Source organism: Accipiter gentilis, chromosome 2, assembly GCF_929443795.1.
Source record: "Accipiter gentilis chromosome 2, bAccGen1.1, whole genome shotgun sequence".
In the NCBI taxonomy this organism is placed as follows: Eukaryota; Metazoa; Chordata; class Aves; order Accipitriformes; family Accipitridae; genus Astur; species Astur gentilis.
The window spans coordinates 21,492,587-21,508,029 of NC_064881.1; the positions used below are offsets into that span (position 1 = coordinate 21,492,587).

Below are 15,443 nucleotides of genomic sequence, written 5' to 3' on the forward strand. Positions count from 1 at the left end.
TTGGTATTTTCAGTAAGCACATGCAATATGCCACATTATTACCAAGGATATTCAAAAGTAAGCACTATCATCCTTTTGTCTGCCCTTCTTTTCCAAGCCAGTAATGATATTTCACAAACATGAAAGGGTGTGGTGTAGATAAATATGTTAGTAGAATGGCAACTATATTTTTATCTTTACTGGAAAAAACTATGTGGATATAATGAATATGTGGGAGTGATGAATACCATTTATTACACAACTTGTCATGACTTTTTCCAAACCCTAATTATGGGGTAACTTATTTTCTGCAGTGTGTTTACTGGATTGGCTTGATTGTCTTGGTTCATGTACAAAATATAACACATTCATTTCCAAGATGAATAACTTTGTAACTTATTAAAAACTTCTTTTGTCTAGGGGATATAAAAATTCAGGAAATATTGCAAACCATTAGTCACTGTAACAAGCTCTAAATATGATTAGAAAATCCATTTTGCAAGTGTTATCTATTGATTTATACTAGAAATCTGTGATAACTAAACTATCAGGAGTCATCTGCTGATTACAGCAACTATGCTGGTTTTCTAATCATGTTGAAAATGTGTACACATGGAACAAATGCAGAAGACCCTCAGCAGACCTCTAGTTTAAGCAAGAAATAATGTTTTGCTGGTGTTCAACCATGTTCAAATGGTTGTTCCGAGCTAACACAGGGTGCACAGGTAGCCATGTAGATTTTCATTTTATAACCTGATAGTTGCAACCTTGGCGGATCTGCCGTGGACAAAAATGGCAGTAACACAAGATCGGGTGTATTCTATTGTCCCACAGTGCTGGCTGCTCTGCTAATTTAATTATGTATTTTATTTAAATTGCATTTTTCCTTAACTCTAGGGGAGTGGGGGCTTGTGCTTATTTGTTGGGTTTTTTTAAAAGATCTAGAGTCCTGTTTTAAAAAGTGCCAAAAGAACTGAGACTCTAGTGGCACGGTTAGTCTGCCTTGGCAGCAAAACTGCCTTCAGAAGTTCCTGCTTCCGGTCATCCGGGAAGCGGTTCCTTGCTCCCTCCGCTTACGCCGACTGTGCAGCCACACTCTAAGTCAGGTTTTTAAATGATCTGAGTTAAACATTATTGGTCCCCATCTCTTTTTTAGAGTGTTAACCTGGATGATTTCAATGATCTGTTTTATAATGCCACCATTCAGAGAGATGCTGCTGCAAACCGTGTCACAGACAGGAATGATAGAATGAGAGGTGGGAAGGCAGAGGGCTTCTCTCAGATGGCTTCACTGGCAGAGCTTCAGAGATTGTTGAAAATAAGATGCCAGTTGCTTATTTTTTCAATAAAGCTATAGGCATAGCTATGGAGTTGCAAGGTACAAACTGTCTACTCAAAACAGCACTGTCTCTTCACTCACTCAACCCGATCTCTAGAGAAATCTTCGTCAAATATGTTAGGGTTTGCAGCATGTCCTGCAAAACATTTGATTTAACATACTAAGAGAGTGAGTCTCATCTCTGAGCCCTCATCACTAAAAATGTCCTGTCGCTGAACCTGCTTCTTTGCCATATCCTGATTTGTTAGATGGAGCAATTCAGTAGTGCCTTTGTGGTGCAGCTGTTGTACATGGCAAATGACCATCGCTAACCTTTTAAGTTCAGTATCTGAATCAGGGTGAAGGACATCCCAGTGGAGAAGGAATGCATGAGCTCTTAGACACTCTCTAAGCTTCATGTCCTACCGAAGGACAATTGAAAGTGTACTGCTGGTAACTATAGGGTTGCAAGTCTCCCAACACATGTATTTTTAAAGACTTGTCCCTAGGATTGCTAGGGAGAATCTCAGCTTTTTCAAGTTTCTGTCCCTCATGACTTCTCAGAGAAGCTTGGAAATTTGAACCCTGCTAGGCTTAACAACTGGCAGAAAGCAGATAGCATGTACACGTGCACACACTATTTTTATATAATCTCATTTTAAGGCTAATTTGAAGGAGAAGAATGACTTATTTAAAGTATCATTTGGAGTATTAGTAGTTTTATTTTTTTAAGATTTGGGGTTGGCAGTACTACAATGTGTCCCAAATAACCAAAATGTTCTAGATGTGTGTGCTTTATAACAGAATGTAATGCCTCTGTACGTCACCCAGAAAACTTTACTTTTAATTGTGGGTGTACATTTAGGCCTCAAGGTGGAAATAAATGAGATTTTGAAAGTCTGTAAAGTTATCTGCTAGCAGACTTGATAGCTTCGTCAGGTCTTGGTGAAGCTGTTGACACCAAGAGAGTTGTAAACTTTTTTTCTCTTCATACATCAGATAAACTTTTAGAGTACCTAAGGAAAAAAAGAACATTAATTTGTATGAATAATAGATATATGCCTTGGGAGCGATATCGAATATTCATGAATTGTGTTTATATTCAAGCAGCTCCTCTAACTCTTTTAAAATTAAGGTGCTGTGAATATGGTTTGGCAATAAAAACTTTAATACTAAAACCATCTGAAAGCACAGAAAAAGAATCTGTGACTTTGTTCCTTTGCTTTGTCAAGTACCTCAAAGTTTTTCTTTAGTCATTTATATTTATTTAAATGTTATTGTTTTGTGAATTTTCTTTTTATAAATGTTGCCATAACAGCTTGATTTCTCTTCCTGTGCTTAACTATTGATGAAATAAAAGGATGTCTTTTCATAACAGTAGCTTTTAAAGCGACCATGAACATCAGAGCTTCTCTTCTGAAGCTGTATAATTTTAGGCAGTACTGAAATGTCACTTTTAGAGTTAGATTCTAAATGTGGCAAAGTGAAACCTTTAGCTGTTTTTTAAGTGATTTAAAAAAGAAATGGCCTGATTGCTCCTTACAGAAGTGCAGTATTCAAATGGTGTTGGTAATGCAGCTGCTAGGAACCAGAACAAAGACGGCCTTACCCTGGGTGAACTCAGCTTGGCCTAAATGAATTTCCCAAAGACTTACATTTGGAATTGTGGTGCTCGATATTAGCAAATTAAACCACAGAAGAGTTACAAGTCCTTCACAGCGTCCATCAAGAAGCATTCAATGACTCCGCAAGTAAACAGAGAAAGCCTCTATAGCAACAGAGTGCATTTCCATTCTGCAGGAGGAAGCGTTCAACTTCTGCAGATTTGGGAAGCTAAGGCAGGGCAGTGATCTGTCTCTGTGGATATAAAGTACATATAGTTGGAACCGCTCTTAAGGAAGCCATTTTGTAGCTTAGTCAAATAGCTTTTGATTCAGGGAACCGCATATATCACGTCCTGTGCTCATAAAATAGTTTCCAAATACTTTTAATAAATAAATAAATACATACAGGGAAGCCTTTTTGCAAAGTAAACTGGAGTGACTAAAAAGAAGTTTCAGTTAACCAAGTAACTGAACGACATGATCAATTTCTAATCACAAATAAGTATTTGAAGTTAGTCCATAAAAAATATTCCATTAGCTGATAATAGCTTTAATAGACATTACTTTTATATTGGATATTTACTGCAGTTTACATCATATATGCAACTATTTAGGAGCTCAGGGAAAGTGATAGGCAGCAGTTAGCAGACTAATACTCAGCTGTGTGAAAACCACCTTGGTTTTCCCTTTATTGACAAAATATTGATCTATAACACTATTAATGTTATGATTGTCAGTTCAATTTGGATAGGTCACCTTACCTCTCGTGTTCTCAAACGGCAAAGATATTACCCAAAAGGAGTGACCTGATTTCAGTTTAAGAAGGTTAAAGGTTAAAGGTTAGCTCAAAAGCATCATCTGCCTAGCTGCTTAACTTTAAACTGATCAATTTAATGAAAATCTGTTTTGCAGATGGTGTTTTAATGTCTTTGGCAGGATTTAGGCAGCTTTAACATTAGACGTATGCTAGTAAAAATTATTTCTTTATTTGACCAGAACAACACCTTTTCTTTTATGTTTTAAGGTAAAAGGCATGTGGGATATGGTATTTTGGCAAAGGACCCAGAAGCAGAAAGTGTTGATGATCTTTCCATATGGGCTCAAAAACAGAATACCCTTATGTCTATTGCTAACGATGACTGAAGAAACAAACAAAGCTGTATTCATTTTTTACCATAATGTTTTACTTTGAACCCATAAAAAAGAATTTCAGTCAGAGCTGTCCTTGAAAAAGGCTTGTCTTCTTTGCCTAGGGTGGAATGCAACAGCATTAACATTTTTAACCTGGCAGAGCATGCTGATTGTCTCTTTCAGACCTTGTATTTGTAGATCAGCAGTATTCTATTTCCTACTCACAAGCCGAGTAGTAATTGTATTAGTTAGCTGTAGATACGATAAATAATAAGGCAAATTAGTCAATCCAAATGCTAAGTTTTATCTGATGGAGGTTATCTGAATAAACAAAGAATTAGATCCTCGGGAGTGTAAAGCAGAGCTTTGTGTTTATGTCTTCTGAGAATCTGGCCCTCACAGTTTTTGCCAAGATAATTAAGTTTCAGCACAAGCACGTCTTTCTATTTTCAGATGTATGCAATTCAATAGGAATTTCTTGGGCTGCTAATGCAATACTATTATATGTTAGCTTTGTAATTAGCTAGGACTCTATCCCTTTGCTGAAGTGCATTGTAATACTACACATACAAGCATAGCTTGCATTTTGCAGTCATGAAAGTGGTGCCCTTTGTTTCATACTGACCTCCAACTTATTTAAAAAAGAGTTTACAATGAGCCTTTGTTTTGTCCACAAATGATCATAAACAGCTTTCTAAAGACCCCAATAAAATGAGATAATCACAAATGTATAACATCACATATTGAAAGGGTGGAAGAACAAACGGGGCTTTTACTATATTTTATAGGATGGATTTATAGTCTGTCCTTGGGTCACTTAGGGCCAAGAATTTTCACGGTCAACTGCTTGGTCCTGCTAGCTAGCATCCTCTGCAGGAAATGCAAATACCATGCAGCACCTGCTCTTCAGCTGGGGTTATGCACTGCTTTTTTAAAGCGAGGTGTCCACTCCTCTGCTGGTTCAAAGTCAAAATCTTAATTAGACTAGCTTTTTTTCTGCATCTGCCATCAGCGAAGCAGAATAGTCTGTCTGGATTCCATAATGCTGTTTGCATATTTGGATTTTAAATCAGCCAGGATATTGAATGCTTTCCTCATCTTTATCACGTGCAGGAGGCACAAGTGGGATTTAGTCCTTAGGTAACTTTTAGTGTAACAGTTCCCCAAGGAACACTGCTTGGGTTTTTCTCATTATCCTTGTTCTGGATGAAAGCATCGTTGTTAGGAATTAACAACTGAGGTGGGGGGTGTGAAGTATATGCATACGAGGATGAATGGACTAACAGCCCCAATCACTTTGTTTGCTTTACTCTGTTTGGCATGAAACGTTGATACTTGATCAGTCCGGAATTAACAGAAAGTCACATTCTTTTCATTTCAATTGTCCTGCACTAACTTTTTAATTTAAAATCAAATATCCTAGATATGTGCCAGTCCAATTATTGAACTGTCATTGTCCCAGTATGATGGTAAAAGAGGTCAGGAGATTGTGCAGCATTGATTTGCATAAAAATCATTGTGGAAAGGAAATTGGAATATGTCTGCACATCTGAGGAGCCAAAACATATTTTGCTTAATCTTATTCTTGTTGTTTGTTTAGGTGAAGAAAGCTGTTTCCAGTGATAAACAAAAGTTATTCTAATTTGTTGCTAAACATAAACCTCACGATAGAGGATATTTCAATTTTTATAGTACTTTCAGGTTGATGTTCATTTAAGGTTTTAAATGCTTTATGAAATTTCACTTCCACTGCAAGTTTTAGTTATTGTAATTCAGATTATGCTGTTGTGCTTACATGTATGAAGAGAAATGAATGTTCAGAGAACACATTGTGTAGTCAGCTATACATAGCTATACATAACATATATGCCTACGGTATTTACTTATACACTATAGACAAGTACATTTATTTAAAAAAAAAACAACAAATAAATTGTGCACTAGCAGAATAGTAATTTCAATCCTATTCTTTTTTATTTTAAATTTAAAATCCAATAGTAGAGAAATAATTTTCACATTATATGTCATGTATATTTAATTGATATTCAGATGTTGTCTGGCTCTCAGATAGTCCTGTGTAATGGTCCTTGTGAAAAATAGCGTGCATTATATTCAGCTTATGGTACACTGCTAAAGCAGAAAGGTATTCTCAAATCATGGTTTAGAGGATCCCCATGTTCTTCCATTGAAATGCTGTCTAGGATCCCAGTCTGTGTGCTGCCCTGGGTGAGGATGTACAAGGCTACTCTTTGAAAGGAGGCTGTACCAGACTGTTTGGACAGGACTTGCAATGCGCAGCCTGCCCAGTGGAGCCCCAGCTCATAGCTCCTCTTGCAGAGCAGGAAGAGTGAGCAAGGAGGAGAGCAAAAGCAGCATAAAGAGAATCAGCCTCGTTTATTCGGTATGCTCAACACACAAAATGGCTGTATAACAGCTGGTTTTTGTGCCTGGAGTTCTTTCATTCTGACATTAAGAGAAATATGTAATTATTTCTGACTGAGGTTCAAAGTAGAGACACAGTGTATAGCATATGTAAGAGTATTATGTCAATGTGAGTGCCTGTGTATATGTGCATAAATAGACTGCAGCTATGGATTTAGCAGCCACTCCCTCCCAGCCTTGCAACATAGATTTTCTTGTTACCCTTAGGAGATTTTAGCTGGTACTGTGCAACTCACTACAGGTGCCTTCTCTAAAATTGTAATTACAGTTTACCAGACTCTCCCAGGTGGGATTTTTTCTCCGCCATCTCTTCCATGTATTTAAGAACAAGCACTGAAAAAAAAAAAGAATGAGACTTGACAGGAAAGTTATATTTTGACATGCATATGTGTACTTCAGCTGCTTTTGCTAAGTGATTTAGGAGTAACTTTCCCTTGGCCTATGCATTTGTCAGTCCGTCCAGACAAAATTCCAGAATTTGGAAATTATGGGAGGACTGATGGGAATAAAACCTCAGAGACCTCATATGTACAGGACTGTGCTTTGAGCTGTTTGATACACAGCTCTTGAGACTGTATTGGCTCTATATGTGTCTGTCTTGCTAGATAGACACATTCATTTTCCGCATTTATTTTTTTCCTCCTTTGGGGTACCACTGGAGCAATGCTCCAGTCAGATTTTGTGAGGAAGGATAGTGAAGAGGCTGATGTGAAATGCTGAGTAATACCAATTCTGTTGGTTTTAGCAAGAACTGGGCACAATGCAGGAGACATATTTTATTGGATAAACTTCCATGTGTATGTTTGTGGGCAAAATACAATACAGTAGAACAGGAAATAGGTAGTAATTACATTAAATGTGGGTAGGGTTTTCATGTTAATAAAACATAAATCATAAGCGGTAGCTTGTAACGTTTTTTGATCCTGGTGGTCTGTCTGTTAGGCTGGTGTACTTAATACAGGCAGATAGTGCAGAATGATGATTGTACACCCTCGTGCTGATACATAAAGAAAGTGAAGCTTTGCTAAGAGCCACAAGACCTTCGCTTTGTGGACAGCCATGAAGGAGGATGTCATGACCCCCTTGGTCTGCAGCAGAAGGTGCCAGCCCTGCAGTTCTGCAGCAGACAGATACAGAGAGTATTGTGCACCATAGCCTCAGGGGAAACTGTATGTTCTACTCTCCCTGTGGGAGGGAAGGCATTAAAATAATCTTTAGCTTTTAAAGGCAGGGGGCATTGAAGGGAACAAAAATCAAGCAAAGGTAGTCCTTGAATGATGAAGTGTGCAGATTCCCATGCCAGGGGCATCCTACTGCAGTGGCAGGGACAAGAACAGAAAAAAAAAGGGTTTCTCATATATGAAGAATATGAGCAATATGCTTTGCTTATATGCATGAATAGGAAGCTACATATTGCTAATGGGAGCCATGAACGGTAATATACTAATCTTATTCCAAGAGTGGATATTTGACCACACGAGTTGCCTAACAAAAAATGTCATTTTTTTTGTATTTCAAACTGTTATCCTAGAGTGTTAATCAAACCATGCTGTTAACACGATTCACATGTCTAAAATACATGACTATATAACTACTGGTTTATTGCTGGATGTGTGCAGGCAACCTAGCATATAGGGACAGTATTCAGGAGTCTGCCCGAAGAAGAGTGTTTATTTGTAATCTCTGTTCTCCATTGTAAACTGTCCCAAAGAACATACGCCGCTTCCTTGCACTGCTTCTGGAGAGAAGAACCATAGAGCCACCTCTACCCATAAAGGCAGCACAGAATCTGCTGTTCAGGGAGAGTTTGTGCGCAGACTTTTTATAGAAAACCAGCTTACCCTTATTCAGAGAAATGTCAAGATCAATCCTGTTGTGATGACCCTATTTAAAACAAAGGCTTACAGTGGAAACTCTTCTTACCAGAATTAGCAGGCACTTCCAATCGTCTATATAGTCTCGGTCTAAAGCTGTTTGACATGTATGGAATTTTTCCACTGACATCCTAAACTTATGATTGAGCCTACAGCAGTCCTTGGCTGGGGGTGTGGGGGAGGTCAGTTGTCTCCCAACTGCTTTGTTAAGAAGGAAGATGTTTTCCATGGGAAATCCCGAAAAGTTGCAACTGGCTCAAGTATCATACCAGGTATGACTGATGTTATCCTTATGCTAAATTCAAAACTCTGGGTCCTAATGGCAAAAGGGAAGGAAGGGCACGTCTTATTCACAGAATCGTAGAATCAGAATATCTAGAGTTGGAAGGGACCCATAAGGATCACTGAGTCCAACTCCCTGCTCCTCGCAGGACGACCTAAAAATAAACCATATGTCTAAGAGCACTCCTTGAACTCTGGCAGGCTTGGTGCTGTGACTACTTCCCTGGGGAGCCTGTTCCAGGGACTGACCACCCCTCAGTGAAGAACCTTTTCCTAATGTCCAGTCTGAACTTCCCCTGATGCAGCTTCATTCCATTCAATCAACAGTGTGCCTCTTTTCTATGTAACCTAGACAAAAACTCTGGGAAATAGATTGAGGCAAAACTACTGAAGTTTTCTAATTGAATAAACACTTTGTGAAAGGCCAGAAGCTTGATATTTTTACAGCTGGGACAATGAAACAGAGTCTAAGGAGGATCTTGGTATTCTTGCTCTTTGTGTCTGCTAGTGATGAGAGCATGGAAAAAGGCTTGCTTTACTACTGAAATGAGACACTTTTTAGTATCTAGATGTTACTATTTTGGAAAAACCCTTTGGCATTTGCAGATATGTACGCAGCTAATGAATGACTGGAGATTAGGAAGAATGAAGCTGGTGGAAAAAACAAGGCCAAACTGCAAGTGTTTCTGAAAACCTTTTGTCCTTATTTGTCCAGGAACTTCTGTGACTCAAAATCTTTGACCCAGGAGGAAGTCAGGACCCTGCTGTGATATATCAGAGCAGGATCTTCTGAAGTCAGCTCTCAGATGACAAAGATCACAGGCCACAAAATAGTTTAAGACTAATTAAGAAATTTGTGACCTAGAGTCATTGGGCAGATTTGAAAGCACTGCTGTATTGGCCCCAATGTAGATGCATCTCAGAAATAGATGTTGTACCTAAGTTGTGAATATCTTTTGTCAGTTTTTGACTTGCTAAGATAGTCTCAGAGGTGATGATGAATTGGATATGCTTTCGATGTGTTCCCTCTCCCTGTTCCTATATCCACTGGTATTTCTTGCAGCATGTCAGTCTTCACCAGTATCTTTATGATACTTGAATTTCTGTGGCTTATAGAACTCAAAGGATGAAAATCTTCAGAACTAGTCATTAGGACTCCTGGCAGGTATTTTTGAAAAGGAGAAAATCCTTTCTCAGTTAGACGCTTTGTAGTCTCTTTGAATGTTTGGGGTTTTTTTTTTGGTTTTTTTTTTTTTTTTTTCATTTCTTGAAAAACAAAAATAAGTTTGTGGGATCATCTATGACTCAACATATTACATGTAGGACCTGAATCCAGAAGTCTTTCTAGGGTTTTCTTTCATGAGTTCTCCTCTGAACAGCTCAAATTCTGTGGCCTCAGCTACCTCAAAAGTATCAAACAGATGATAAGGTTTACCTAAAGCATTTTGGGGTATACAAAGGACAAGAACTATGCTAGTTTTGAAGAGTTGTATGTATGTAATATTTTTTATGAGTGTTGAGCTGGTAATCAATAAAAGGAGAACTCTGAAATCTCATGTTACAGAGTTCAAGCTTGTATTCCAGTTCGCTCAGCTTTTGTGCTCTGCAGATTCAAAGGCTTTGTGCCTCACATGTTCACACCAGGAACTAAACAAATGTCTGTCCTTTACTTCTAGTAGTTGTTTGTCCTAATAGATTTAGAAGGTAAGCTCAATACTGTCTGGACTAGGAAACAGAGCATGGCCTTGGGAAAAAAGAAAATGTGTCTCTAACCAAGCAGAGGTGAGTGAGAGGTTGGCCCCCAATATGTTTGGCAGTCTAAATGGACCTTACAGAAATGTAATTAAGCATACCACTTAATTTCTTCACATATGTGAAGAAATCTCTCTCTTTCTGTCTGCCTATATTTATCTGTACATGTGCTTAATAGAGTGTCTGTTACTGGGAGGAATGAGTTTGAGATGGAGTCTGAAGTTGTTCATGCTCATGAGAACTCAGATATTATCCAAAACTAGTGTTAAGGAGGAAGTCGCAGTTGTTGGAGACTGGGTTTCTTGCACAGGGGGTGCAGTGGAGGGAAGCAAAAAGGCAGGTGTGTGTGCTTATAAAAGTGTACACTTCCCAAGAGCATAAACAGAATTTAAAACTATGTGTGTCCATACATACCCCAGGCTGCTACTGTCACCTAATACTGTACAAAGGTCTATATATGTTAGTGTCTGCTGTAGTAAAGGTTGGATTTCCATTTCTGTTCTAATTTCCTTCTCCCAGCTACTCATAATTTTCTTATAGACACTTTTAGGGCTGAAATTACCAGGATTTGGTCTGGTGGTAAAGAATATTTCTTTCTTCTTTGGAGCTGTTTCTGAGTCACTTAATCATGAAATATCTTTCCAGGCTGTCCTAATGAAAAATACTCCATTGCAAATAAAGTTACTCAAGTACACCTCTTGCAGTGGCTGTCCATAACAGAAGAGAATGCTGTTTTAGAAGCAATAACACATTAATAGGCCAAGTATGCAATCACTGTGCTATCACAGCAAATTATACCATTAGTCCACCTTATCTAATCTCTTTGCTCCAGACTGGCTAACAACAATTGCTTGTCAGAGCAGAGCAAAAAAATCTTTCATGGGCAAATACGGAATAATGTTGCTCGTACAGGAAAATTCTTTTTCGTCTTGTATGTCCTCTGTACTTAAAGAACAATCAATTATCATCATACGAAATCAAGTTTGGGGTTTTTTTCCCCAAAAGTGGTCTTTGGGTGGTCTTATATGTACACAAAGATCACACGCAGTGGGAAGGAGTTCCACAGGTTAATTTAACCTGCATATAAATATAATTTTTCAGCTTTTAAAAATTTCTGTCATTCATTTAAGTTATTAAGGTTTGTTTATTTATTCATCTGGTAACAGAACAAGAAAGATCATGTGTTCTTACTTGCTTTATGATCTTTCTCTATAATCTTTATATCTTCATAATAATCTTTATGATTATTTTCTGATCTTTCTATCATGTCTCTCTTTTACTTACACTATTTATACACCAAAGAATTTAAATCTATTCAGTGTTGCTCTTAGTGAAAGTTTTTCCACATTTCTGCTAATCCCATCGCTGACCTCTGAACTCCTTCTACCCCTGCTAAATTTTTCTTGAGAGATACATTTATTTCAGAACTGAAGACACTGTTCTTAGTGGAGCTGTGTGATCTTACTGTCCCATGCCTGGTGCATCCAAAAATATAATCTGCTTTAAACAAATCCTATTGCATCCTGTGCTGGAAATATGTTGCCTTTCATTGCATCTCTCTTCCCACGCCCACCTTCATACTGATGCCCAAGTGTCCTAAAGCGGTTACATTTAACATAGAGAACAGTAACATGTTTGATTGGTTCAAATTATTCCTTCTAATATACATTTTCTTGGATTCATTTGTCAATACTGAATTACACCTGCGTGCACAGCTAGCTTTAAACCTCTCTGGCATACCTGATGGTTCTTTGGCTGGTCTTTACTGGCATGAATTCAACTATACCCTCTGCAAGATCAGTCCTAGTTTGATGTTAGAAGGCCCAGAGTTAACTTTTGTTCTGTTAAATGGCCTGTTAGTTCCTTTAGCTTGTTTTCTGTCTGTGTCAGTTTCTAATCCAGGACTTTTTTGCCTCTGTGTTAGGTGCCCATGTTAAGTGGTTAGGCCACTTCTTAGTCAGCCAAGAGGGAAAAACTTCAGTTCTGAATTACCCCACGGAAGAATTCATTTCCCCGTAGTATTAGGAGAGTGAGGGAAAGAAGCATCCAGCTTACCCCCGTGTCACATTGCCTGTCTCTTCAGACAACTGCCTCTTCTCGCTTTCCCACATTTTTTGCTCTAGGTAGTGACTTGGGGTGTGAATACCCATAGGCAGTTAACTATTTGTTGAGCCAGAAATAGCTAATTAGCCATCTATCTGCAAAATTTACCCCAGATATTCATTTGCTGGTGCAAAACAGAAGATGTTGTTTCTGCATGTGGACTACAAGGATGAGGCATAACTCAAATGGACTCTTTGTACTGTGCTCTTTTTATACTGTTCAATGCTAATTTTAATGTATTATTGATTGTTATTAAGGTACACCATGAAATACAGATGGGATGTCTGTTGTGGTTGAAGTCATACTGTGGGAGCTGTGTTGACTTTTGGATTGTTCTGGCCTTCATGCTGCTTGACATGAAAGCCTTTAACATTAGGGTTTAGAAGAGAAAGGAGTATATAGTTCCTAAGTTACCCTGTATGTAGTATGAAGTAACGTGAAATTATGATGCCAAATGCCGTCCCCACCAAGTCAGCACAAAATCTGAAATGAAATACTAATTTCAGAGCAAGCCAGGAAGTTCCTGATTCCCTGTGTGAGTATATACAAACACTAGGTTAGGGCAGTCGACACCTGAATTTAAATTAGCTCTGCTACCTGCCAGTGGTGAGGGAAGTGCTAAAAGTGGAGGGATTAGGGATCTGATTTTCAGAAATGCTGAATGCTAGCGGCTCCTGCTGATTGCATATGTTTAGCATCCTGGGGTCCAAGGTCACTCTCAGGTGGTGACCGGCTCCTCTGTGCTGACTGCCAGCCTCTGTCTGTCCTTGCACAGCCCTCCTGGCTGGATGCATTCATTGGCTAGTTTGAAATACACAAAAATTGCATGAGAGGATCAATTACTGCTGAAATGTCACTACTGAACCCTGTAATACTGCTAATTAGTTAAAGCAAAAGAGGCATGTTGATACGCTTTTATCTTGGCTGTGGCTTACTGAATATCTTTTCACAAAATTAAGTTTGAAATACTTTAGATTCTCCCCCCTCCCTCTTTCTGGGAAGTTGAAGTACATAACTGTTGGGTTTTTTTTCCTTTTTTATTTCCTATGTCCCCATAAAATGAAGTACTTCTAAATGGTTCTCGCTAGCTCCAGTGGTTTGCATCTTAGAGTAGTTTACTTCTGTTTGAAACTCGTAAAGAGGGCGTTAGTCATTGGAGAAAACTTGAACTAAGGAAACGTATGACAAACAGACGGTCACAGGACAACGCTCTCTAACCTTGGCTCAGCTCCCTTTCTGCCATTAATGGAGCAAAAGAAACTGGAGATTTGATGCAAGTTCCCTGCCGTGGGGGAGGGCAGGGTTACTCTGCTCATGTCAGGGAGTCCCCGGCTGGCAGAGCGCCAGCTGTGTGCGCACTGTCCTTCCCACCTCGCACCAGGCAGGGAATGTCTCCAGGAAAGGACCGGGAAGGGCAGTAGCTAGAGCGCACGTAAGCGTGTCTGCGATGAGAGCGAAATCCCACCCTGCACAGGGAGTCGTGGGGAGCTCCCGGGTAGAGCCGGCTCAGGGGCATGCTGGTGACCGCAGGAACCGTTTTGTCGGGGACAGAGAGGCAGCGGCTGCTGCCACAAACTGTAGGGTCTGACTGCAGTCCTGTACTTTGATCCTTTGCTCAGGTAGGTTTCGTTTCTCACGTGCTCACCTTTGCAGGGAGCCTGCCTGGGCTGTGTCACTGCGTTCTGGGCTTGATGAACTATCACAGTGGTTTCCAAGCACTGGTTGTTCTTTTTAGTTGCTAAAACATATACCAGGCTCTCATTCACACACCCCATCCTCCAACTTTTCATCTGGCATTCAGCTTTTGGTGAAGATTATTTCCTCAGTTTGCCCCAAAGATAAGATACTCAGCTGCTAACGACATGAGCAGAGCCCCTGAGGTGTTTTCTTTGGTATGAGATAGGTCATATTGTTAAACAAAAGTCTAAACATTTGCAAAGATACAGGAAAAATACAGGGGTTTTACTGGTTGTGTGACTTTTCATCCTCTGTAGAATTTGTCTGAAGCTTTAAAAAAATTGTTTGTTTCCTATTAAAATGGTGATGAGAGGAAAGAGATGGGAAGAATGCGGGCCAAATCCATCTTTGTTGTAATATTGCTGATGTCGGTAGTGTTACTCCAAGAATGGAGTTGGCCCAGGAGTTTTCCAAAAATGACAGTGTTTCTTAACTCTGTCAATTGACTGGGACATGGCTCTCCTGTGGTTTGACTACTGTGGTTTGTCACTACTGTGAGAAATTATCCAGTTCAAAAAGTTCTGTTATTTGGGTAATTTCTTGCTGAAATTGATGGTTGCTGTTTCTGTTTTTCTCCCGAAGTTTATTTCTAGGGTTTTTCCATTTGTTTCTGGTGCTCTGGAGAAAAGGCTAGTTACAAAGGAAGAATCAGAGAGACTGCTCTGCAAAAAGGGTGTGAAAAAGAGGAGAGGATTTGAATTTGGAAGTGTTTTCCCTCTCACCAAAACAGCTCCCCTGTTTGATACAGGGTGAGTGTTGTTAGAATGAAATCCACCTCCTAAATATCTCTTGCAGATCAAACCAGGTTACTGGGTATTGATAACCATGACATACTTTGTGAGCATACATGCTAGGTCACCTCATCCACAGTCTGTTTCTCCTCCTAAATTATTCCACATTTGTGAGCATTTTTCAAGCAGCTACTATTTAAAACCAGAAAGCCTCCACCCTGAAAGGCCCCAACCTGTCAGAAACATTTCCTTTCTTGCCTCAAGCCTGGAATTTCACTCCAAAACGCCAGCTCCCTCAGGACTGTGCATAGTGTCATCCTTGCCTGGTGGTTTACTCTCTGCAAACTCAGTTGAGCACACATAAGGCCAGCGTTTACCACCTCACCACATTCTTCTTCTTCCTGCTCTACCAACATCTCTACGTGTCTATTTTCACAGTGCCATCTACATCTGGAACGGTGTCATTTCTGCAGCACTTAGCCTGATTTCA

The 15,443-nt window shown here is 39.3% G+C and overlaps 1 protein-coding gene across 3 annotated transcripts in view; it reads left to right on the top strand.

The window, feature by feature from the left end:
• The window catches only part of ZFHX4 (zinc finger homeobox 4), a 158,297-nt gene that overhangs the window by 34,376 nt on the left and 108,478 nt on the right, over positions 1-15,443 (top strand). The window lies entirely within an intron of this gene.